The sequence below is a fragment of the Erpetoichthys calabaricus genome, chromosome 6 (assembly GCF_900747795.2).
Source record: "Erpetoichthys calabaricus chromosome 6, fErpCal1.3, whole genome shotgun sequence".
NCBI lineage: Eukaryota > Metazoa > Chordata > Cladistia > Polypteriformes > Polypteridae > Erpetoichthys > Erpetoichthys calabaricus.
Window position 1 is genome coordinate 29,299,543 of NC_041399.2, and position 24,833 is coordinate 29,324,375.

Consider the following 24,833-nt stretch of genomic DNA (forward strand, 5'->3'; position numbering starts at 1 on the left):
ACCCACTTTCTCCAGTCCTGATGGATTTTTTAATGTTTTACATTCAACATCCCACATTTTGGAAAAATGATTACTGTAAGACTTAAGGGTTATTCTTGAAAACTTTGACAAAACTATGTTTTAAAATTACAAAATATATAAAGGACACCTTGCCAGACTCTAAATACTGAATACATATTTATACATACTCAATGTATAAATATTCTTGACAATCTCTTATCACACATTATTTATTTCATCCAGGTCATTTTTCTTACAACACAGTAGTTCAAATCACTTTATTTATTTGACAATGAAGCACAATAATATGTCTAGCTGAGTTACAGAACCGAAAAGCGTTCTCTCCGACAGAATCTATGATATCCATTCATTATTTAGATTTTGCAGGGTTGTATATACTGATCACCAGTCTGCATTATTTATTCTAAACGACTTTAACATTCATTATAACAAGTTGTTCTGAGTTTACCGCACCCTGGATGTTCAATGGACTTTAATTTTTCATACAACAATGTAAACAGTAACTTTATAAAGGTAAGTAGGGACAACTAAAATCTTTGTAACAAATGATTTTATAATAATATGTACACAAATGCTATAGCAGGTATTACCAATTATTTTGGTTCTTGTTGTACTTATAAACCAAATTTTATGTGTTGTGTTACATAGCACTTGCATCAGATGTGCTATAAATTGTAAAAATAAAAAAAAAATGTTACGCTTAGTTCAGTCATAATACTAGTTACATTAAAGAATGTCACACTGTTAGCTTAAATCCTCTAGTGGGAAGCTATACTTTTTAATTTTTGAGAAAATACATGTTTTCCTTATATACAGGTGGAAGCTGGAGGAAGTAAAGGGTGCAAACCTGCTTTTGGTCAACTAACCAGCTATGATTGCTTACCCGAAAAAATTCCATCTTCATAGTTGCAATAGGCAGACCCCAGTGTTCTTTGTAAAAAATGTGATTTTTTTATGAACCATAAAGTTCATTTGATTTAAAAAAGCTTAGAAATAATCATACTTTACCTCACTTGTACTGCTGAGTTGAGAACACTGTAGTAGATGGTACCTCTGTGTCTGAGTGGGATTTGAAAACAGAAAGCTTTGGCCATAGCTCCAGGGATTTCATGGATGAACAAAACCCTGCTTAGTAATTGAACAATAGACCATTTTGGCTTGGTTGTTTCTCATGTTGAGGACCTTCTTTTCCCATTTAAATTTGCAGCAACAGCATCCCATGATACTTGATAAGGGTAAGCGGGCAATGTCAAGACCCAATCTATGATTTCAAAATTCTCAAGCACATAAATGAAGGGAATACTGGAGAATCCTTTCAATGAAATAGCGATTCACTTATTCAAGTTCACAGGTGGAAGTTAAGGAAAGTGCATTTAAAATGGTATCCAGGAAGAACTTTATGAGAATCAATGATAATACACGAGTCATGTATAGTGGTTAAAGCCTAAACCCTGAAAAACTTTAAAAAGTATATTCTGTCATTTGTCAAATTTGTTAACTTTTTTTGTGCTTCTAGACTTCTGGTAAAACCTCAACTGTGGTAACTGTCCTCTCATGAATGGAAAGCGGTTACAATAATTCAGTTACAGTAAAAAAATACTTTTGTTTCCATCATTCCTAATATTAAAAACTAACCTCAGAAGAGGTGAAAAAATACTCTTCCAAGGTTCCTCCATTCAAAATGGCTGTCTATGACAATGAGCCAAGAAGATTGTACGGTATATAAACCCTCTAGCAGAGTATTAGTGCTGAGCTCCTGCTGTACAAACTGTCAAAGTAGCACGTGGCATTGAGATAAATCGCTTTTTAGGAAGTTGATAAATGAGTTATTTTTAATTCATGAAGCGAAAAGTCAAACTTTTATCCATTAAATTTGACAGCAATTTGAGTGGCATGTATAAACTTCAAATCCTGTAACACTTGTTCCCAAACAGTCCCCCACACTGACATTTATTTTCATATGTTGACCTACTTTTGTAAGTCAATTTGGATAAAAACATCTGCTAAGCAAATAATTATAAATGAACAGTACTGTGCAAAAGTTTTAGGCAGGTGTGAAAAAATGCTGTAAAGAAAGAATGCTTTCAAAAATAGAAGTGTTAATCATTTATTTTCATCAATCAACAAAATGAGTGAATGAACAAAAGAAAATCTAAATCAAATCAATTTTTGATGTGACCACCCTTTGCCTTCAAAACAGCATCAATTCTTCTAGGTACACTTGCACACAGTTTTTGAAGGAACTCGGCTGGTAGGTTGTTCCAAACATCTTGGAGAACTAACCACAGATCTTCTGTAGATGTAGACTTCCTCACATCCTTCTGTCTCTTCATGTAATCCCAGACACACTCGATGATGTTGAGATCAGGGCTCTGTGGGGGCCATACCATCACTTCCAGGACTTCTTGTTCTTCTTTACGCTGAAGATAGTTCTTAATGACTTTGGCTGTATGTTTGGGGTTGTTGTCCTGCTGCAGAATAAATTTGGGGCCAATCATATGCCTCCCTGATGGTATTGCATGATGGATAAGTATCTGCCTGTATTTCTCAGCATTGAGAACACCATTAATCCTGACCAAATCTCCAACTCCATTTGCAGAAATGCAGCCCCAAACGTTCAAGGAACCTCCACCATGCCTCACTGTTGCCTGCAGACACTCATTATTGTACCACTGTCCAGCCCTTTGACGAACAAACTGCCTTCTGCTACAGCCAAATATTTCAAATTTTGACTCATCAGTCCAGAGCACCTGCTGCCATTTTTCTGCACCCCAGTTCCTATGTTTTCGTGCATACTTGAGTCGCTTGGCCTTCTTTCCACGTCAGAGGTATGGCTTTTTGGCTGCAACTCTTCCACGAAGACCACTTCTGGCCATACTTTTCCAGACAGTAGATGGGTGTACCAGGGTCCCACTGGTTTCTGCCAGTTCTGAGCTGATGGCACTGCTGGACATCTTCCGATTTCGAAGAGTAATACAGCATGACTTTTAGCCATGGAGACCCTGCAGATTTTGTTTTTTTTTCTGTCCTTCTAGCCACCTGACCTTATCACCATATTCATCTTTAGAAAATTATATATGAAGATTCTACTTTTCTACTAATTATATATCTATGTTATGTAAGCTTGTGTTAATTCATTGTTTTATTAATTATTAATTACTATCCTTACCTAAGTTAATTTGTTTTTCCTTTGTAGCAACTATTTCTTTGACATCTTGTAAAGCACCTTGAGCTACAGTCTGTATATGAAAATGTGCTATAGAAATAAATGTTGTTGTTAGAAACTTGTTAAAACAATGTTTTTTTCTGAAAACTTAAAATTAAAGTTTAAATAGTACTTACAAAGGGAATACCTAGATATTATAATGCAGGTGGCAAGTGATCATCAGGTGTCAAACAGACCCCAAAAGAGGCCAAAAACAAATTTGTCAAAAAAAAAAAAAAAAAAAAATGGAGCATTGGTCAATAAAAGAGAATGTAGAATGCATTCCAAAACAGGAGCAATGAAAGAAACAATTTGCCTTCCAGAGGCAGATCAACAAAAAGAAGCTGGTACTTTGAAGTTCTAGGACCTCTATAATGAGATGGACAAAAGGCGGAGACTGGTAAAAGGTAGGAGACACCATAATTGCGGAGGCGAGTCTCAAATAGAAGTTCTTGGCCACTTGGAATGATTGGACACTTAAATCATCCAAAGTGAAGCCTAAAACCTGGATGAGTGCTATTCTTGCTTGAAGTGACCACTAAGAGACAGAGTGCAGTTTTAATCTTTAGAATATCCCCTGGAAGAATTAAATGGTTGAAATTACAGTGTGAATTACATAAAAATGAAATAAAATGCCCAAATTTGTAAATCAAAACATATTTTTTCAAAAAAAACTTTTTTTCAAGAAATTAGATTATTAATTGAATTAAGTTTATTCAAAATATGCATGAAAAAAGGCAGTCAAATCATATAACTTATATACAGCAGTATAACCTTTAGTGAATTTATGTTAAAGTTATTTATACATATATTTATTTAAACATTCTTAAAATTTGTTTATACTAGGAATCACAGAAGATGATAAATTACATGACAAATCAGCACAGTTTCAAATTTCCAAAGTATCATGAGCACTGCCCAATTTCGACCGCCTATTGACACACTCCCTGCCACCGCCATTGGCTATACTAACACTTTCCTCTTATAGTGAGTTCAGCTGTATCTTTTTTCATTTTTTCATTCAATCCTTGTATAGCAAATAAAAAAGCATCTGTGTTTTTGTGGTCCAGGATATGCTTTTTCCTTCATTCCTTGCAATTGCATTATATGAATTATATTTATTATGGCTGAATGCTCATTGGCTGTCAATTCTCACATGCACACACACACACAGAGGAGCCCACCAATATGAATTTAGACAAAATCAAACCTGTTAGATATTTTTCAGAGAGAATCACAGGCCAGTCTGATCGAGCCACCACATGACTGGGGGTCACAGGTGTACCCCCATCATTTTTGGTCATGACAGTGCCCTGTGACTGTTCACAAGTCACTAAGATTATTATGTACATGGAATTTACAACTGCGTATTTTGGGGAATATAGTGAACTAAGAAGAAGATCACAATAGAGTATCAAATTAAAAATGAATAGTACAATTAAAATTGAAAATAAGATATTAGGTACAAAACATTCACCACTGTTAGGCAACAGGAGAGCCTAAGAAGTAAATCTAACAATTTTAAACATTATCAAAAAGATCTAAACAAATTAAGTACAGCTACAGCTCAACGTTACTAAACAGGTAAAACAGTAATAGTAATAAAAGAAATAAAAACCAGGTGAAACCTAAATAGATAAATTAATTGTTAAAATGAAGACTTAAAACATTGATGAATTAACAAAATATTACGTAAAGATGTTTAAACCTATATGTTCCAGGAGTTATAATCAGACAAAAACAAAAATACTAATTACATTTCTGTATGAGTTCTATCCATATAGTATATATTTATACTTTCAGCTAGAAATTTTTACTCTGTTTAAATGAAACGGTTATTCAGTGAAAATAAATAACTAAGTAAAGTACATATGAAATAAATTAAAGAAAAGATTATTAATTTATCATTCCATTTTTTGACACACTTTATCTAGTGTTGGGTTCCAGAGATTGACTTTCCTTATTACCACCACACACCTACATTTCGTGATGCCAGACCATTTATTGCGGGAATCTGACCTAACAGACTACCTCAGAAGTCTCTGGAGAAAATCCATAGGGTGAACATGCAGTCCCTGACATGAAGGTACCCCAAGTGGAATCTGAGCAAAGATCAAACTGCTCTAAAGTTACCCACTGCACCAGTGTGCTGTCTATGTGTAACAATAATGGTAAAAGACAGTTGCTCAGAAAAGAGAAATGTCAAGATGGTTGAAGCACATGTGAAAAGGCAAAAGGTAGCCTAATTAGTTTGCAAGAGTAAGAAAACTGAAAGTTGCTAATAGAACCAATAGTCAAAACCAAAAAAGACATCCTTATACTGGATTTTAGATTTGCCCCAACTTACACTAATATTCATTGTATGCTTTTAGAAGAGATGATCTAGTGTCTAGTTGTCAGGAATAGTGTAACACTATCTTAAATAGGTGGGAAGTGAGATACAAAATGACAAGTGGGCCTAAAATGTCTTATGACCAGAAACAGACATTGTTGCCATAAACAACAAGGCCATAGCCATTCAAAAACAATCATGTAATGGTTGCATCTAGAACAAATGGTAGAATGACAAAATGTTATAAAGGCAGTATTGCGAGAATAATTAAAGGAAAGAAAACAATTTCAAAAATTAAGAGAAATTGACTCCAAGAACACCCAAACATAGACATACTACAAATAGATTAAAGTGGATTGAACTTTCTCTAATAATGGGTGGATGAATGGATAAATACAGAACATGCCCCACAAGGCTGACATAGACCTATCTCTCTTTTAAAAACTGATAACAAAACTCAATTAAACCACTTTTTGACCATCTAGAAAAAGTACTTCCTTCTGATATTTTACAAGATCAGAATGATTTTATAAAAGGAAAAAAAAAATCTTTATTTAATCTTTTCTGTCTATTTAAAGAAATATACACATCATCAGCTTCAGAAGATTCAGTAATATAATTATCTCTAGATATATAAAAAAGATCTGAAACGTACTACTTATTTACAACATTACATAAGGTTTTTATTTAATACATAAATTACAGCCTAGATAAAGCTGTTGCATTCATACCTCATTTGGTATAAATAATGTAGGTACGGTGTTTGGTCTAAGATACAGTAAAAGACAAACACACCCTGTTTCTTTCATCCTTTTAAAAACATTTTTGAACAATTCTATTTTCAGACATGCCTCTATAAAGAGTCAGGAAATAAACAGGAGGAGTTCACGTTTTATTTATTTATTTATTTTGCTGACAAACCATGTGCTGCTTTGTTTTCATGTATGTAATGTTATTTACAAACTCTTTTTTATGAACAGAAAAAAACAGTGGTTCGAAACTGGCTGAAAATCCGTTACCAACACCAGCAATAGTTTGACTACTGTCATTGTTGTTGATTGTATGCTTAAACTAAGTTATGCATTCTTACCCTTACATTAATAGTATTAGCTTTCTGTCAAAACTCTTAAAAATGTACACATTGTGGCTGTTAGGGGGTGCTTGGCAAATTATGAAGCAAAACATGAATCTGAGTTCAAATCCAGGCATGATGATTGTGTTTAATTATGCAATTCTGTGGTTTGGAAGAATGACTAATTTTCCCAGTTAGTAGAGTGGAAACCTCTTAAAAGAAGAAAATTTCCAGAAGACGAGTTAAATATATTTATATATATAGTGTCAGCCCCCAGTTAGCAATATGGAGCCTTCTTTGATAAATATTTCGCCTGGAGCACCCTCTTAGGCAGAGTTAGGTCCCCTGAGGTAACCAATGGTGCACTGTCTTTGCTTTCTTCAGTCCTCCCTTTATACTCCTTTGTGGCCACATGACTGAAAGGGTCAGCCTTTTTTTACCTCTTTTTTGACCTTTTACACTGACCACCCATAACACCCAGCTGGGGTGTGTTTGACTGACACACTTACCCTCTCTTCAAGAAAGAAGAGAGCAGAACAGGAGGTGTTTTCAGACTCCATTTAGTGGCTTCCCCTGTTGTATTTAATTGTTTTGCAGAAACAGGCAAGAACAGCTGTGACAATATGGAGGATTATTTTAAACCATTTAAACAGCTCTGTGAGAGCTGTAGTATGCAGTAGAAACATTTTTTTTTTCATTTCTAGCAAAGTTCAGATGTCATTAATTTTAATATACCTCACCTTTCCAAAGCTATCCCATTTATCATGTACAGAGGCACAGCTGTTAAACAACCTTGCAGATATGGGAATAATTTCAAAATCATATTCATAGCATCAGTTGTGTAAGCTGGATGAGCCAATTTCCCCATTTTTTTGTTTCCCATTTTTTATTGTTTGTACCATGACATTTTTACAGAGACCCAAGAAGGTAGCTACAGTGAATGTTTGCATTGTCTCAGAGTGTACTGTTGTACTGTCAGAATATATAATAATGTTTGTAACAGGTAAAATGAGAAATATATGACAAGGAAACACTAAATCTAAAGGAAACAGGGGTCAAAATGCCAGAAAAACAATGAATTCCAAAACATCAACACCCAATACGTAATCCAAAAATCAAAGTCAACATCTCTAAAATACTAATTTCCTAAAATGATTTTGTCTTAAAGTACACACACAAAGACTTTCTTCACGGAATCCAGAAAGTTGGTCACTACAGAAAGCATGTTGCTATCTTAAATACCAGCAGCTAAATTATGTTTCATATTGCGACTTTTGGGGGTAACAATGGGGACCTTTGCCAGCAACAATATGCTGTTGCCTTTACAAAATACACATAACAGTGTTGCTCACAATTAAGGGCAAACTGGAAAATGTCAATAAAACAATAAACTGTTTCTCCTCTTGGTATCCTGCTGTGGCGCTTGGGCCCACTGCTCTATGTCCATGCTGTTTTCCTGCCCATGGAAAGTCATCTGAGATACTGGGACTCTGGGAATCGATGGAAAGAAAAATTCTCAGCACAGAATTATAGTGTAGAATGTCCAGGATGGGAATGAATGGCCAGTTGGCTGAGGTCTCCAGACCTGTGACTGTGTCTGACATTATCTGTTATAACTGACCCTAGACACTCCAGAGGTTTAACCTCTCCAGGGAAGCTGTTGACTGGAGTTTTTGTTTATCTTTCATCCATTCTCAACTGGCCATATTTCAATTATTAATTAATCAACAGAGACTGCTGGGCTCCATTTACTGTATGTTAATCAGTTTCACATCACTTTGCTTCCTCTCTGTTTAAAGAAATTTGAGTCTTTATATGTACTCACTGTGTACAGTAAATAGAACTTTGTAAAGTTTGTATTTTTATCGACATGTGAACTTGTAACAGTGCTCAGCCCTATGAGAAGGACCTAAGAGTCACAGTGGACTCATCACTATATACATCCAGTTAGTGTACAGAAGCAAGCTAATAGGATGTTAAGATATATAATGCAATGTGTTGGGCACAAGTAAAGAGAAGTTATTCATAAGTTATGTAATGCACTAGTGAGGCCTCACCTGGAGTACTGTGTTCAGTTTTTGTCTTCTTATTACAAACAAACAAAGTAGTGCTGAAGGAAGCCAGAGAAGAGCAACGAGGCTGACACCAGGACTAGCAGGTTTGACCTCTGCAGTGAGACTGAAGAGTTTAAACAAACGGAGATTAAGAGGGGACATGACTAAAGTGTTTATAATTATAAAAGGAATTAGTACAGTAGATCCCTGTTGTTACTTTAAAATACATTCCACAACAAGAACAGAGGGACAGTAAAGGAAATTTGTTAAGGGCAGATTTCACAGATATGTTAGAAAGTTTTTCTTTACACATAGAACCATGGACACATGAAGAAAATTACCTGTGAGTGGGTTGGAGAGTATGACTTTAAGGACCTTCGAATTTTGAATTTTTGTTATTTTGGACAATCTACGTGAATAGGTTGGACGAACCTGTTGGGCTGAATGGCCTTCATAATAATCTTCTGTACTGAATTTAATTCAGTAAATCAATCACAAATCATTATCTTGTCATGAAAATAAAGTTACAAAACACATGTCAAAACTAAACGTATCATAACAGCTGTCATGGGAGAGATAATATTAAGCATCATTCGTGACCCTTCTGGGATGCCACAATCACAATAAAAACAGACCTGGACAATAATAAGATCATCAGCTCCTCTGATTATTTAAGGAAAGACGGACAAAATCTTTGCTATTTGTTAGTGGGGTTTTTTTGCTTATTTTGAATTAATTTTATGCTTAGTTGTTTTGTTTATTTTATACTAGTTTTATATTTTATATTTGTAGCACTGTTTAGTGGTTATTTAGAGAAGGATATTGTAAGTACTGCCTAGCTTCCTTTTGAGGTTAGTTGTAGGGCTGGCTAGTGCTGCATACCACATGCTGTTTTTAGACTCAGCGGCGTGTAGTTTGTGGCTTCCATTACCTTACGCAGAACAATGTAAAAGCTTACTTTAATAGTTACCAATAACAAACAGAATGACACTTTCCCGTGAATATATTTTTCCATTGTTTGTGCAAGGTATAAACTGATATAAGTTTAAATTTTATACCCCACACAGTTTTCTAAACTCATACTCTCATACTTCTAAAACTCACCAGTGAAAGTTGATACTAGGAGTTGGCTTCCCTTGGCCATATGTTTTGGCACAGCACTCTGCTCAAACTGTACTTGAAATAAATTTAAACTATACTACATATAGGTCTGTTTATAATATTGATAGATCCTAATATTCTTACTTTATTCTTTGTAACTACCCAAGATGGAGCACCTATCTCAATGATTAATGCAATATAGTTGACTTTGTTTAGTACTAACTGGTAACCAAAAGAACCTTGGATAAATATCTAAGTGGCTTAGGAATTTTCAGCAAATTTGAAAACAATGAATTTTACTCAGTGCTGATCAATCCATCTGTGTTACAACACAAGTTTGCCTTTTTGACTAAGGCTCATCTTCTTCAATAGCCTAATATTTCATTTCTGCACTTTGTGCTTAAATACTGCGAATAGGCTTAGACCTGGGAAGGCTGTGTCCAGGAAGTAAATAAGGACATTATGTATAGTTGAAGAAGGTGTTATGCATGAATTGGGAATTAGTGGCCTCTGTTAAGGACATGTCACCTCACCTGACTTCTCTAGGTATTTTCATTTGCAGCCTTCGTTTATATAATCTTTGTGAGTTGGCAGCAGTTGGCACACTCCTGTGAAATCAGACGCATAATGTCACATGCCCAGGGACTCTCTACAACTAGTCTGTGATTCACCCTGGCAAGTCTAACAGGTTTGATTTTGCTTTTAGACAAAGGAAGGAGCTCTGAGGAGCATGAGAGCAGTCAACCAATGAATGTTCATGCAGAAGTTCCATTCATATAATGTAGTGATGAAGATTAAGGAATGTAGAGGATTTGGACCCAACAGACAGAAGAGAAGCTCTTCTGTCTGATGTTGCATGTTTTACATACCATGACAGAAGGAAAAAAGAAATAACGGTCTGAGATTTCACCTGAACGTAGCTGTTAACCCTTCATATAGCACCAGCTCTGTCAGGCAGCACCTTATTGGCTGTCACAAAAAGGGGCAAGCATGGCTGTATTAGTTGGCAAGTCTGATATGCCTCCTGACTAAAAGAAGTGTAATGTGAGATCGGCTTTAGAGGGCATCATTTCCTTTAACTGCCCTAAAAACGATTACTTGGGGGATATTAAATTTTATGGAAAATGGAGAAGAAAGGGATGAAAGCCAGAAGTGTTACTGTACTGCCTAGTGTGGCAAAAGATGGAAGTCCATTGGAAATGAGGCTTGGCACTTTAATGAATACGGTTCAGGCACAGAGACCTGTAGTCACCAGAGAACACTATGGAAGGAAGGACACAATACTTTCTTTCGGACATTCCCTGCTTTGGATGTATTGCTAAGAGTCAGAAGATTATAAATAGAAGAATATAAATAGTTGGTTAAATTTGAAGATGACACCAAACTAGAATCAAGGACTTGGACAGAAGGATTGGTCTAATGTAAGGTAGTAAAAATTTAAGGTAAGTAAATATGAGGTGGATTAAATATGAGGTGTGGATTAAAAGCCAGAAGTCTGCATGACCATCATCATCAAGTCCTTCCATGAGAACCCTAAATACAAAGAGGACTATTTCATTTATGTTAGGTAGAATACCCAGAGGGGACTGGGCGGTCTCGTGGCCTGGAACCCCTGCAGATTTTATTTTTTTCTCCAGCCGTCTGGAGTTTTATTTTTGTTTTTTCTGTCCCCCCTGGCCATCGGACCTTACTCTTTTTCTATGTTGACCATCCATCCATTTTCCAACCCGCTGAATCCGAACACAGGGTCACGGGGGTCTGCTGGAGCCAATCCCAGCCAACACAGGGCACAAGGCAGGAAACAATCCTGGGCAGGGTGCCAACCCACTGCAGGACACACACAAACACACCCACACACCAAGCACACACTAGGGCCAATTTAGAATCGCCAATCCACCTAACCTGCATGTCTTTGGACTGTGGGAGGAAACTGGAGCGCCCGGAGGAAACCCACGCAGACACGGGGAGAACATGCAAACTCCACGCAGGGAGGACCCGGGAATCGAACCCAGGTCCCCAGATCTCCCAACTGCGAGGCAGCAGCGCTACCCACTGCGCCACCATGCCGCCCTTCTATGTTAACTAATGTTGTCTTATTTTAATTTCTTACTTTGTCTTTTATTTTTCTTTTCTTCATTATGTAAAGCACTTTGAGCTACTTTTTTGTATGAAAATGTGCTATATAAATAAATGTTGTTGTTGTTTGTTGTTGTTGAGGTATTACATGTAGGAAGTAGAAATGCTAGGTTTGAATACATGATGGGAGGTCCGAAACTTGAACGTTCCCCTTATAAGAACAATCTAGGAGTCTTAGTGGACTTGTCACTGTCAACATCCAGACAGTTTACAGACGTTCTTAAGAAGGTTAAGGGAATGTTAAGTTATAAAGCATCCTGACATGTTGAATAAAAGTCATAGGAGGTTATACTTAAGCTTTATAAGATACTGGTGAGGCATCACCTGGAGTACTGAGTGCAGTTTTGGTCTCTGGGCAGCAAAAATAATACAACAGTGCTAGAAAAAGTCCAGAGAAGAGCAACTAGGCTGATTTCAGGACTAAGAGATACAAGTTATGAGGAAGGATTAAAGGAGTTGAACCTTTTCAGCTTTAGCAAGACTGAGGTGACCCGATAGTTTTAACATTATGAAAGGAATTAGGACAGTGGATCCAGGCTGTTACTTTAATATGAGTTCTGCAACACAGCTGGACAGGACACAGTTGGAAACTTGTTAACGCTAAATTTCATGCAAATGTTAGAACGGTTTTCTTCACGCTCAGAACTATAGACACATGGAATAAGTTACCAAGTGTGGTAGAGAGGAGGACTTTTGGGACGTTCAAAATTCAAGTCTCTGTTTGTTATTTTGTAGAATTTAGGTGGATAGGATTGACAAGATTTTTTGGGTTAGGTTAGCTTTGGTAGATTTCTTTATCCCAGACGGAAATTTGTTAAAGGAAGGCAATTATGCTAGCAGTCACAAAAAATGCAACACCCTGTTGTTGCTGGACTGAATAGCCTGTTTTCATCAACATTTTTCTAATTTTCTAATCTCCATTTTTTGAATTTAATAAATCTTATTTTCAACAAGGAAGATTTTTTTTAGTATTTTGTTCTGGGTCAGGGATATTCACACAAATGCATTGATCTCTCATTTTCTGTTTACATTCTTTTCTGTAGTACTGAACAATGTCCTTCAAGTTCAAAAAGCCTTGGATATTTCATCGCTGCAGTCTTTCAAAATCACCTATGACTTTGTCATTACATTTCCAAACTGTCGATGGTATGCTTTCACCGAGTAAGAAACACAACAAATTAAAACACAAAAGAATTATTTTGTTCCCTTGTGTGTATAGAATAAGGACATTAAAGTCTTAGATAGATAGATAGATAGATAGATAGATAGATAGATAGATAGATAGATAGATAGATAGATAGATAGATAGATAGATAGATAGATAGATAGATAGATAGATACTTTATTAGTCCCAATGGGAAATTCACAATATAAATTTTATAAATGATATAAAGTTATATATTAAAGTATTTATTAAGCACAATCTGTCTTTCTCTGTCTTTATATATATATATATATATATATATATATAATATGCACCAATTTATATCTGAGATAATATTATTCCTTTATCCTTTTTAAATATGCCAATTATTAGCATACTTTAATTTAAGTTATTATAACCTTAAGGTTTTAAATTTTTCTGTTACATTTTCCTATTATACACCAAAAACTGAAATACATTATACGTCACACTGAACCTGTTATTAAAAGAATTTTCAATTAACAGAAGGGAAGTTTAGAAGCAGCTCGATGTAAAGGGCACAGCTCTGCCACGGATTAATTCACTGTTCTGTCACCTCTAAGTCCTTGAATTGAATCATTCTCATTTGATAGCCGTGCAGGTCTCAAATGGAAAATTTAGGTGTTTCTAGTCTAGTTAGCAGTCTGCTTGAGTAGTAGGCAAGATCATCAGGAAATATACTTAATAATAGAAAGGGTCACAAATGCACCCCCTATTTTGACATGAACGGGCCTTTATGAAACTGTACTGAAGCAAAATCCCAGGAAGCATTTGTGATAATTTAATGCAAGATAGAACTGTTGAAGGCAGAAGGGACTGAAAAAACGAAGCAGTAGTATATGATCCTTTTATATTTTTTTTATTTATTATTTTTATTTATTTTTTTTACAATAAAAGCTCGATACTGATTCCTGTTAAAGCACCCTCGGTGATTTATTAATTAGAATGAACTCTTTTCATGTAGCTCGCAGCCCACACTTACAGTAAGAGCTTCATCTGAGTTTTAATAGTCTAGACTTGTAGGCATGCATGGTAAGTAATTTTAACCCTGTTAACCTCTTCATTGCAGTATTTGTCTTTAAATCAGGATTAAGACATACAAGAGGTCCAGTGTCATATGTAGCTTGTTACAACTGACATAAATAGGCTTGGGTCAATGTTGTTTCATACAAACCCAGAAAACAAACACTTTCTTTAGGTTACAAATGTGGCAATAATGGAAAACAAACATTTTTTTCCCTCTATACACACCAGAGTAATTCCGACTGTGATAATGACAGTCTTCTGGCCACTTACTTCTGAGAAAGTCCCTCCTCCTCCTCCTCCTCAGACTTACAAAATGAGGTTGGCTAGCCTTAGGTGACATTTCCCTGCAACAGGCCCATATTGATGTGACTTGTACAAAATATTTTGGTTGCTCCTTGGCAGATGTACTCATTAGAAATAAATGATGAGTGACATATTTCCACTCTAATCTGTATATCTGCATTATTTAGAATGCTCCTAGCTGGTTGATTTCCCACTTTAATATGAGGTGAAGCATTTCAGTAGAGTTTGTGAAAATGTCTTTGACGATACAAAAGCATATCATCTAAAGTAACATTTAGCAAATAAGACAGTAAGTGCATTAATCTATAAGTACGCACTAAGTGGTGCATCTGTTATGTAACATGAGCTTGGAGATTGAATCGTGGTAATTAAGATGTCAAAATGGTGTGCTTGTTAATTGCACTTTAACTTAATATCAGCCTGGACTTACAGTAAGCTAAAAGCTTCATTAAAAAAAATGCAAAAATAGAAGCAGCCTATTTGTATGTTGACACTGAAAGAGAAATTCTGAATATGTAAAATATGTCATTTTAGACATTTCAGGAATTGTGTGAACAAAGCTTTCAGAATTAGGCCAGTGATCTGAAAATACATCAACCATGCCTGAAAAAGTGAAGAAGAATGTATCCACATAGCCAACATAACGCTAAACCGATATCATCAATAGGCTAATAAAACCTATATTGCCAAATTTAGCTTACTAATATAATAATCTAAACAAAAGCCAGCTAAACACATCTTTTATATTTCCCTGCAACAAGCAAAGTGCTGAAGAGTTCTCACCAATGACAGCCGGTATACGGTAAAGTCTAGACTTTTTCAACATCTAGCAGCAGGATTCCTTAGATAATGTCTCTTTGTTCAATGCAAAAAACAGATTTATTTCATTATTTTTATATTTGTCATTCCTTTCCAACTGCATTCCTCGTCTCTTGAGTAAATGTTTATCCAGGAAAGTAATTTCACTGCTCATTTTCCTCTAGTCAGTTGAATTCTGAGCAAAAATCGGAGCCTGCTAAAAGCCTGCTTTGAACCTTTGAGTCATTAAAATACAATGCCCTCCAGAGATGCCCACTTCGACCACGGCTTTGCTTGTGTGATAGCTTGTGATGATTTAGCACTGATTTTTTTTTTTTAAAGGTGTGTCCAAATGAAATCCAAAGCCAGTCCTTTTGTCTGATCTCTCCCGAAAAGCAAAGTAAATCATACTTCCAAAGCAGAAAATCAAATGAGACCGAGTGACACAAAAATGTAAAATGGGAAGAGCAAAAAAAGCAACTTTGGAATCCCAAGCAGCGTCTTATTAAACCGAAAGTATGCATTTGCTTTGGTCGAAGGTTTTGAACGCCTTTAAGCCCTCGTTTTCCATGACAGACAATTCACTCCCACCACTTTACACCCCAGCCAAAACAAAGCAAGAGAAATTCAGTCTGGATCACTTGGTGCTGATAACAAAAAAGACACACAAAAGAAGAGCCTACCTCAGAAAGAGTTTGGAGTTGTTAAACGATGCTACCCAACAATTTCCATTTTTGCTGCGTAAAGACTTTTTTTTATCCTAAGGAGCAGCTTTTTTTTGTGCTCGTGAAACACAGCCGCTCTTTAAGCCTTTGGGTTTCATCTCTTTTGCCGGTACGCCCTTCAATTGGTGCAAGTCCTTTTCCAAAATGATGTAAAAATGGGGATGTTGACGCTGACAAGCTTTTACATCTGGTAGCCACTACATTACCTTGCATTTAATCAAATAACTTATGTTAGCAACAGCAAAAAAAGTTTCTGGGGTTAAATTAAAGCAATTACGTCTGCAGACTGTTGCCGAGTGACCTAAGACACAAGCTTTCATGTCAATCACTGCCATGTGTTTCATAGTAATGAATACGTTTGAATGTTTAATTAATATAATTTTGTTAAATTTCGCTTGTGAGAAAACCTAGACAGGAGTTGGTATCTTAACTGGTATGAGGTTAATCTCGCTCACTTTCAGGGAGCAGCGCAAGCATGTGTCACAAACGGTATTCCATATAATAATCTCCAGGTGGTGTATACTTGGCTATGATCAAAGGGAAACAGAATATGTAATAACTATTTTTAATGCATTCTGCCCTGTTTCTTGCAATCAGTAATTACAGGAGAGGATTTAGTGACTGCAAATTAAATTACCAGTTAAGAGCAAAACATATATCTGAAAAACAATGAAGAAAAGAAGCCCAACATGTGCAGGGATTGGTTACACATATTGATTTTTTAAGTGATATGTCAGTAACCTCTAATGTTCTTATAATTTTCGTTACTTATTTATTTATTTTTTTGTTTGAAATACATCAAGTGTTTGCCTTTAAAAAAACAGCAGGACATGCAGTTATGGTGAGCGCTACACCAAAGCAATTAAAGACAGCAAAGTGCAAGAATTAAAGACAACAAGTGAGCTCCATAGACTGTAAAACATGTTAAGCATGCCATTTGGTAACAAATAAGAAAGAATTAACTTTCTTAAAACTGAATTTTCTTTTAATATGGACATTTCCTGAAAAAACAGGCACAAAAATGCTTTTAAACTTGTACGCATTAGAGCTGGCTACTTAAAAGGCCAGGAAGAAACTTCCCTAAAGCAAATGCTGGACTGTAATTGTATTGCTTTATATCATATTCTATAGTGTATGGAATTAATTTTTGATTTACCTAACTATTTGCTTTTTTATTCTCACACATCTTTATCCATGACCATTCCTAATGTCCAGATATATTATAATTGCTTCTATATATAAATCTATCTAACTATCTATTTATTTATATATATATATATATATATAAATGCACATACACACTATTTTTTTTTACCATTTAGCATTTAAGTGAGTTGCATAAGTTTTTATAGTGAGCTGGAGGTGGGGATGAAATGGACAAACTAAGAATACTAATTTATATAATATATACTGCATGTATATATTGTCACACACGTGCGCTTGGGAGTCAACCAAAGGGACCAGGAAACACCAATTCCACGACAGGCCAGAGGGCGGCGAGGTGCACTAAACATCTCTCTTTACTCTCCGCAGACCAAGCACGAGAAACCCTTCCTGTCCCAGCCCCAAGGACGTCACTTCCTATCCCAATCCCGAGGATGTCACTTCCTATGAACCACCTATAAAAAAATCCCTCATCCTCCATACTTAAACAGTTCTATTGTGGACTCTAACCTGTACACATAGTATGCAAATTTAAGCCTTTTGCAGCCAGGGAAACTATACGGGTGGCTGCCCCAAACCTTTGTTGTGTGTCCGGCTATTTCTTTCACAGTATATATATATATATATATATATATATATATATATATATATATATATATATATATATATATATATATATATATATAATTTTTCCTTTTAAAAATATGCTTGACACTTGACAGAGCTTAAGTAGTTTAACAAAGAATACTGGGGGAAACATTCCAGTGTCCAGATGTACAAATGTGATGCAAGCAGAGAGACTTGTGCAGAAAGATTCAAGGCTGCCATGGCTGCCAAACGTGCATCTACTAAACACTGACTTGAAGGGGTGAATATTAATACAATTGATTATTTTGTGTTTATATTTGACATATATAAATGAAAGACGTGTGTATGTGTGTGTGTATGGAGCAGTCCGCTCTGCTCACGCTCAATCACAGCCACTTTTCAATTTTTGGGGCATTTGCATGCACGTCACTTCTCACTATGAAAGAGTGTGTGTGTGTGTGTGTGTGTGTGTGGGTGTCTATGAAGCAGTCCACCCTGCTCACATTCAACCACAGCTGTTAGAGTTGGTGTGAATTCAATGAAAGATGTAGAAGCTTATGCAAGTGTGACAATTGTATTGAGATGGTGCATGTATGCACTTTTAAATTATTTTTTAGCTCTTGCATGCACCTCACTTCTCATTCAACCGAAGCAGACAAACTCAGCTTTGTGGTACATGGGTGTTGTACGTTCACACAACAAGCGACCATACATTTGCCTGAGACAGCCTGTTCCACTCTGTTTGTGCCACAGCTGCACTAGACTACATGTCCATCTTGGATAAAATACCACCTGTCTCGGGCCACTTAGCTGACGCCTCTGCAAGTTCACCAATATAGCAAAACTACTAGGGAGTCTTCAAGTTGTTTTTTGTCCCGAAGACCACATGCAGCTAGTTTGTAGATAATTTAGATCACTTTGCAAAGATCTGTTTTCACTTCGGTATTAAAAAATCTTTTTCTGTTGATCAATGTCCAAAAGTCAAATTAAATTTACTGGGATTCAATGTTCTATAACAATAATATGTGAAAATATCCAAGGGGGTGAGTACATTTATAGGCGCTGTATATTTCAACAATATGTGCATATAATTTTTGTGTGAAGCATTTAGAGCATGTTATTTGTGTTTTATTTTAACTACAGTATGTGTCTGGTATTGTCCCATGCAACCTTGAACTGTTTATTAAGCAGGACAGAGAAGATTATAATGGGTGGTGCCGTGGTGCAATGGTTTTTGCCGTTACCTCAATTCACCAAGGAGGTCATCTTGAATCCTGGCCTGGTTACTGTTTTCTTGAGGTTTGCTTGTTTGGGTTTATCCTCCATGTACTCCAGATTTCGTGTCTCATTCCAAAGGCATGCAGGTCAGATTAATCGGCAGCTCTAAATGGGCCTGAGTGAGCACTAGTGTGTATGTTAGTGTGTACCCCATCAAGGGTTTTTTCAGCCCTTTTTGCCCAGGGTTTTTGAGAAAGGCTTCGACTTCTCACTGACCTTAAGTTAGCTTTAAAGTAATTATAAAATACACTGATAAATTTGGTGATGTCAACAACTTTCTCTGGGCTTACAAAATGGAAACTTGAGTTCTTTTTTAAGTATAAATTGAAACTAATTGATTTATGTTTTATAGAGAATATAACCCAAGTCTTAAACCCCTGGATTGTTTTGAAATTTATCTTTTGAAATGTTTGGGACATGTGATTTAAATCAACAAAATAAAGCTATTGTGTGTTTCAAATAGTCAGAAAATAATCAAAAAAAGACTATTAACAAGCTAAATAATGTACATAGAGCTGTAATGCATAATAAAGTTAAACCAAAACACATCATAACATTCAATAACACACAAAACACCATACAATATGTCCACACTACTTAGATGAACTTATTTTCTCCATTTCAAGGTTTGCAAAGAGCCAGAGCTTATCCTGGCAGTTATAGACTGAAGGCCTTGAATAAACCTTTAAAGGACGCCCATACGTTGCAGAGGAGACATCCTCACAATCAGACATACTCATACTGGGCTTGTTTAGGAAAGACAATTAATATAACTGAAATGTAGAGAAACACTGGTCTTTTGGGTTATGAGACAGTAGTGCTGTCCATTATTCAAATTTTTATCCTTGAATCCTTTATTTAATCCTTTATTCTCCATATATCATTTCTTGTACAGTATTAGGAATTTGTCATATTTTGCATACCTCAACTTACTCTCCAGAGACATGCGGGGTAAGAGCGCAGGGTCATCTATTTGTACAGCGCACCTGGAGCAATGGCAGTTTAAGGATTCCTTCTGTCACTGCCAGGATTTGAATCGGCAACCTTCGAGTTACCAGTCCAGATCCTTATGCCAGAGAGCCACCAACACTGCAAGCCCAATTTACAGTGGGTTAAAAATAATTGGCAGTCTAGATAAGCTTTTTAAAATGATCAGCGTAGATAATGAATGATATTTTATACTCTGAGTTATTTATGATAATATGATTGTTGTGAAACAATTGTATTTAAATGTATAATAAGATTTTTTTCTTTCAAAATCATACTTGGCAAAATGTTTGGATCCCTTAAATCTTTTAAAGAAAGTCAAACAAAATGAAATCTGCTTATTTAAATACAACTCAATCCAAAGAAATTAAGTTTTGGATTTCCTGTTTCACTATGGTATGGAAACAGACATAAGGAAATCTTTTGTTATTTACTGCCATGGGTAAATTGAAAGAAATACAAAATCAAAAGAGACAAATGATTGTTGATGTTCACAATTTGGGTAGTTTTTACTGTAAAATATATTAAAAGTGAAATATACAACTTTAGAACATTAGACCTGTAGAACATCAGAAAAATTGTTATGCGAAAAGGCCAATCATCCCAATAAGCTCATCCATCCTATTCATCTCTTCTTTCAAAATAACATCAAGTTTTGAAGGTTCCTAAAGTAATTTATTCCCCATTTCTATGGTTTGATGCATGAATAAAAACTTTCTAACATGGATGCAAAATCTACCCTTAACATATTTCTAATCATATCCCTGCATTCTTGTTGCAGAACTTATTTTAAAGTAACAATTGGGATCTATTGTACTACTTCCTTTTATAATTTTAAACAGTTCAGTCATGTCACCTCTTAATCTTGTTTAACACTAGAATCCCTGAAGCCAACGAAAAAACTCGTAATCCACGGCCACCTTACGGTCCTTCGCACCTCGTCATCAGCTCCTTTGTTTTCCAAATGTGTCAAGCAGCACAAGCAGCAAGCAGTCTGATATCCCATCCCCCCACCGCCGCAGCTCAACTCGGGCAAAAAGTGCCTCCAGCTCAAGTCTCTTTATCTGTGTGTGAGGTGCCTGGAGTTGTATAGGGTAAATAATAAACGTTATTTGGAAGACATGCATTTCATATGTGTTCCGTGTCTACAATGATCTGTGTAAATGTTCGTTGACAGGAAATGCAAGAAATGCAAGAAACATTGAACACATACCTAAAACAGAAACCTTTTTCATATTATAGTACTAATGACAAAATTTTGACATGAAGTGTATAATGTGTCAAGACTGAAGTCCATGTATCAAATAAACACTTTCACAAAAATATTTAAGAATATAACCGAAAAAAAAGAAATCAGGTTAGGGTACAATGCAGACATGACTACTTAGGTGATGCAGACTCATAATCAAGAGGTCACCGGATAAATTCCGGGCGCTTCCTAGAAATACCATTTTGATGAGTGAGCTGCTATTATTTTTACTGTTATAGAATAAAAGTACACATTTGATTTGAGTCTGTAACAGCCAGTGTAAATTTATGGTACTTGTAAAGGTTAACATTTTTTTTTATTCATATTTATTCTCTCAGTCTCATTCACGCTCCCCCCAATCTAACACTGCTGTTTTCAAATAAAGATATGCTATAACAGAGGTGAACTCAGATGAGAATGAAGGTTCTACATTGGAGAAAGAGAACAGAAGCCGTCCCCACAAGAAATGTCCACTCACACATAAGAACAGTGCAGCTGCACCACGCGTAAAGGCGAGAGATGGCACAGCACCATTTGGATGCAGCAAGAGGTCAGGCCTCGTCCTGCCAGTGAATATGCCACACGCATGTTCTTCAACGAAACAGAAGGGCTGACAGAGCTCGCCAAGGTATCGTGCAAAGTTTGTTTGTGATTATGTTTTGTGATGGTCTTTATATGAAAAACATTTATATGTTACTTATATAAAAGCCACATTGAATGTTATTTACCTATTTATTTACTAATCTTCCTACAGCGTAAAGTCACAGGGAGACTGCAGAGCTTCCCGTGTTTGATCAACATGGTCATGCTGACAAAGTACATGTGCAATACTACTTCAGTGCACAAATGACTTTAGCTGCACGTCGCACTTTATGCAACTGTTGTTACGGTTCTGCCTTTGTCCAGAAATGGTTTCATAAGCTTGAGCTGGGAGAACTTTTTGCCTGAGTTGAACTGCGGCAGTAGGGGGATGGAATAGCAGGCTGCTTGCTGCTTGTTCTGATCGACACATTTACAAAACAAAAGACGCTAATGGAGAGGTGCGAAGAAATTTAAGGTGGCCCGTGATTAAGAGCTTTTTCATAGGTTTCAGGGATTCTAGTGTTAAACTTAAAAGGTTAAAATCCTTCAATCTCTCCTCTAAACTCATACCTCTTAGTTCTGCTCTCGATGTCCTTAGTCCCAGAATCAGCCTAGGTGCTCATCTCTGAACTTTCTCTAGTGCTGCTTGTCTTTTTTGTAATGTGGAGATCAAACCTGAACACAGTGTTCCAGGTTAGGCCTTACTAATGCATTATATAATATATTCATAACCTTTGGGATATCAAGTCAATAATTAGGAAGTTTGAAGCCACTGAAATGAAGATTCATTTACCTTGAAAAGCATGGACCTGCATCTTTACCCTAGACACAATAAGGAAGTTGATGAGGGAAGCAAAAAAATAACACAAGGATCTAGCACCTACTTCCTTTACTCATCACTTCAGTGTCCACACCTATATCCATACTGACATAGCTTTAGGGGTTCCTCAGGCTGATGCATACACTTCATATTTTCACAAGATATGATTTTGAGAACACTTATTACAGGACAATCATTTAACCTCCTTAGCGTTAGACCCAAGCATCACTCAGTCTCTGAAAATAGCGCTAAAAGCACCTCGCTAATTGTCTATATATGTGTCTCATGTAAGTGTTAGATGTGATTATTACACGGGCTGTAAAAATGCTAACAGCGTTAGTCCCAAGCATTACTTGGACAACGGTATAGGCGTATCTTACGTAAGAGTCAGGCCTGAGCATAACCTGGGCAACAGTGCAGGTGCTTTTTCTCCTTGCCCCATTATGGCATCTCGCATGAAATACACTCTTGACAGTGATACGAGCAGTGATGTTGCATCAGCAGTGATGATGAGGTGAACCTGTCTTAAAATTCAAAAGGACAGTAAAACCAAAAGTGATTCTGATGAATCCAAAAGTGATGCTCATGTTTAGGTTTCTGTTGACCCTGCTACAAATAAATCAGTACTTCCTTGTTTTGTTTCCTTGTGGCAGCCAGGAATAAAAGTGAACATTAACAGTCAAGATCCACTTAATTACATGAAGTTATTTCTTGAAGATGACGTGATTGAAAGAATTGACCGTATACCTAAGCAGTCTTCCCATTCAAACAGATGGGTAGCTGCTGATGATAACTGGTATTAGCATCATTATTATTATTATTATTGTTATTATTATTATTATTCATCTGACTTTGTAGTCTTAGTGTTTTGCACGTTTACTGTAGAAAGATTTAATAAAAAAAATTTTTAAGCCAGAAAATGCAACACTTTTTATGTGTCTTTTTTGAGAACAAATGTAACGGTAAGGAGGTTAAACATACTCTTTAAAATGTAATCAAAAGAATGAAAATAATTTATTCATAACACACACATAAAAACAATATTGTATATTGAATAGATGTGAAAGAATCTAAAACAAAATAAAATGTCATGCAGTAGGTACCTCAGGGAAATGCAAACAAAGTGAGTGAATGTGGAGCTGCAATTATGTCATTAAAAAAGTTCTATCCAAATGCTTCAAAATATTCAGAAAGCGCACTACATAATGTTCATCACTCACCCAAGTTTTGCTTGCATATAAAGTCAATTTGTCTATGCAGTGACTTAAATATCAATTCTATTTTTATTGAGGTCCCAGTTATCAGTAACACTTTGGTGATATTTTGTAATTACTTTCCAACTGTATACAGTTACACTACATGTTTATCACAGAAATGGTAAATGAAATAGATTAATGTCCCAAAATAAATGACCATCCAAGTGGCAAGTTAATAAACAAAGTAAATGTCAAAGCTTGGGTAGCACCGAGAGTGCATAAGTAAACATCTTCCAGCTGGGGTTGGCCAATACCCTTTGACCTGATTGGTTTGTAACCTTTATCAAGTCTCAGAAAGCTCTCGTGTGAGCTGAACTCTGCTAACATTATAATACATATAAAAACAGTTGCATATAATGGATGCTTTAAAACTTTCAGCTGACAGAGGTCAGACAAAAGGCCTTAGCCTTCATTTGGTCAAACTAAACAGGAATGTAGTGTATTCTGGGAAAGCTGAAATGCTAAGCAGCATTCAGAGTGCTTTTGCCTAGTTTACAATTTGAAGTTTTTGATTGCGATGAGAAAATAACCTTGAGCTTGTGATAATGACTAACATTTTCTGTGTTTTGAGAAGCTTTAAAATATTGGTGCACACTTCTAACAGAGATAATAATAATAATAATTCTTTACATTTATATAGCACTTTTCTCACTACTCAAAGCGCTGTCCACACAGGGAGGATCCGGGAAGCAAACCCACAATCTCCTTACTGCAAAGCAGCAGCACTACCACTGCGCCACCTGTGAGGATAAAACCATGTAAGCTGGATGTGCTTATTTGTGGCAAGAGTGGCTGCCTTTTTCAAAAGAATACACTTGCAAGGAGCGCCTAGGGCAGTTGCTGCTTGGTAAAAAATGGACTGTTTGAGATGAGCTTTATTTTCTCTAAACTGCTGCTTGGTGAAAAAGTCACTATCACAAAGAGTTCCCTCACCTACAAGAATTTTTTTTTCA

At 36.1% G+C, this 24,833-nt stretch overlaps 1 long non-coding RNA gene across 1 annotated transcript in view; it reads left to right on the forward strand.

The window, feature by feature from the left end:
- The window catches only part of LOC127528452 (uncharacterized), a 55,725-nt gene extending 33,881 nt beyond the window's left edge, over positions 1–21,844 (forward strand). Inside the window, exon 3 of the long non-coding RNA XR_007935348.1 lies at positions 21,608–21,844. This is a non-coding gene — a long non-coding RNA (uncharacterized LOC127528452). The remainder of the gene's footprint in view (positions 1–21,607) is intronic.
- Positions 21,845–24,833: the final 2,989 nt, after the last annotated feature.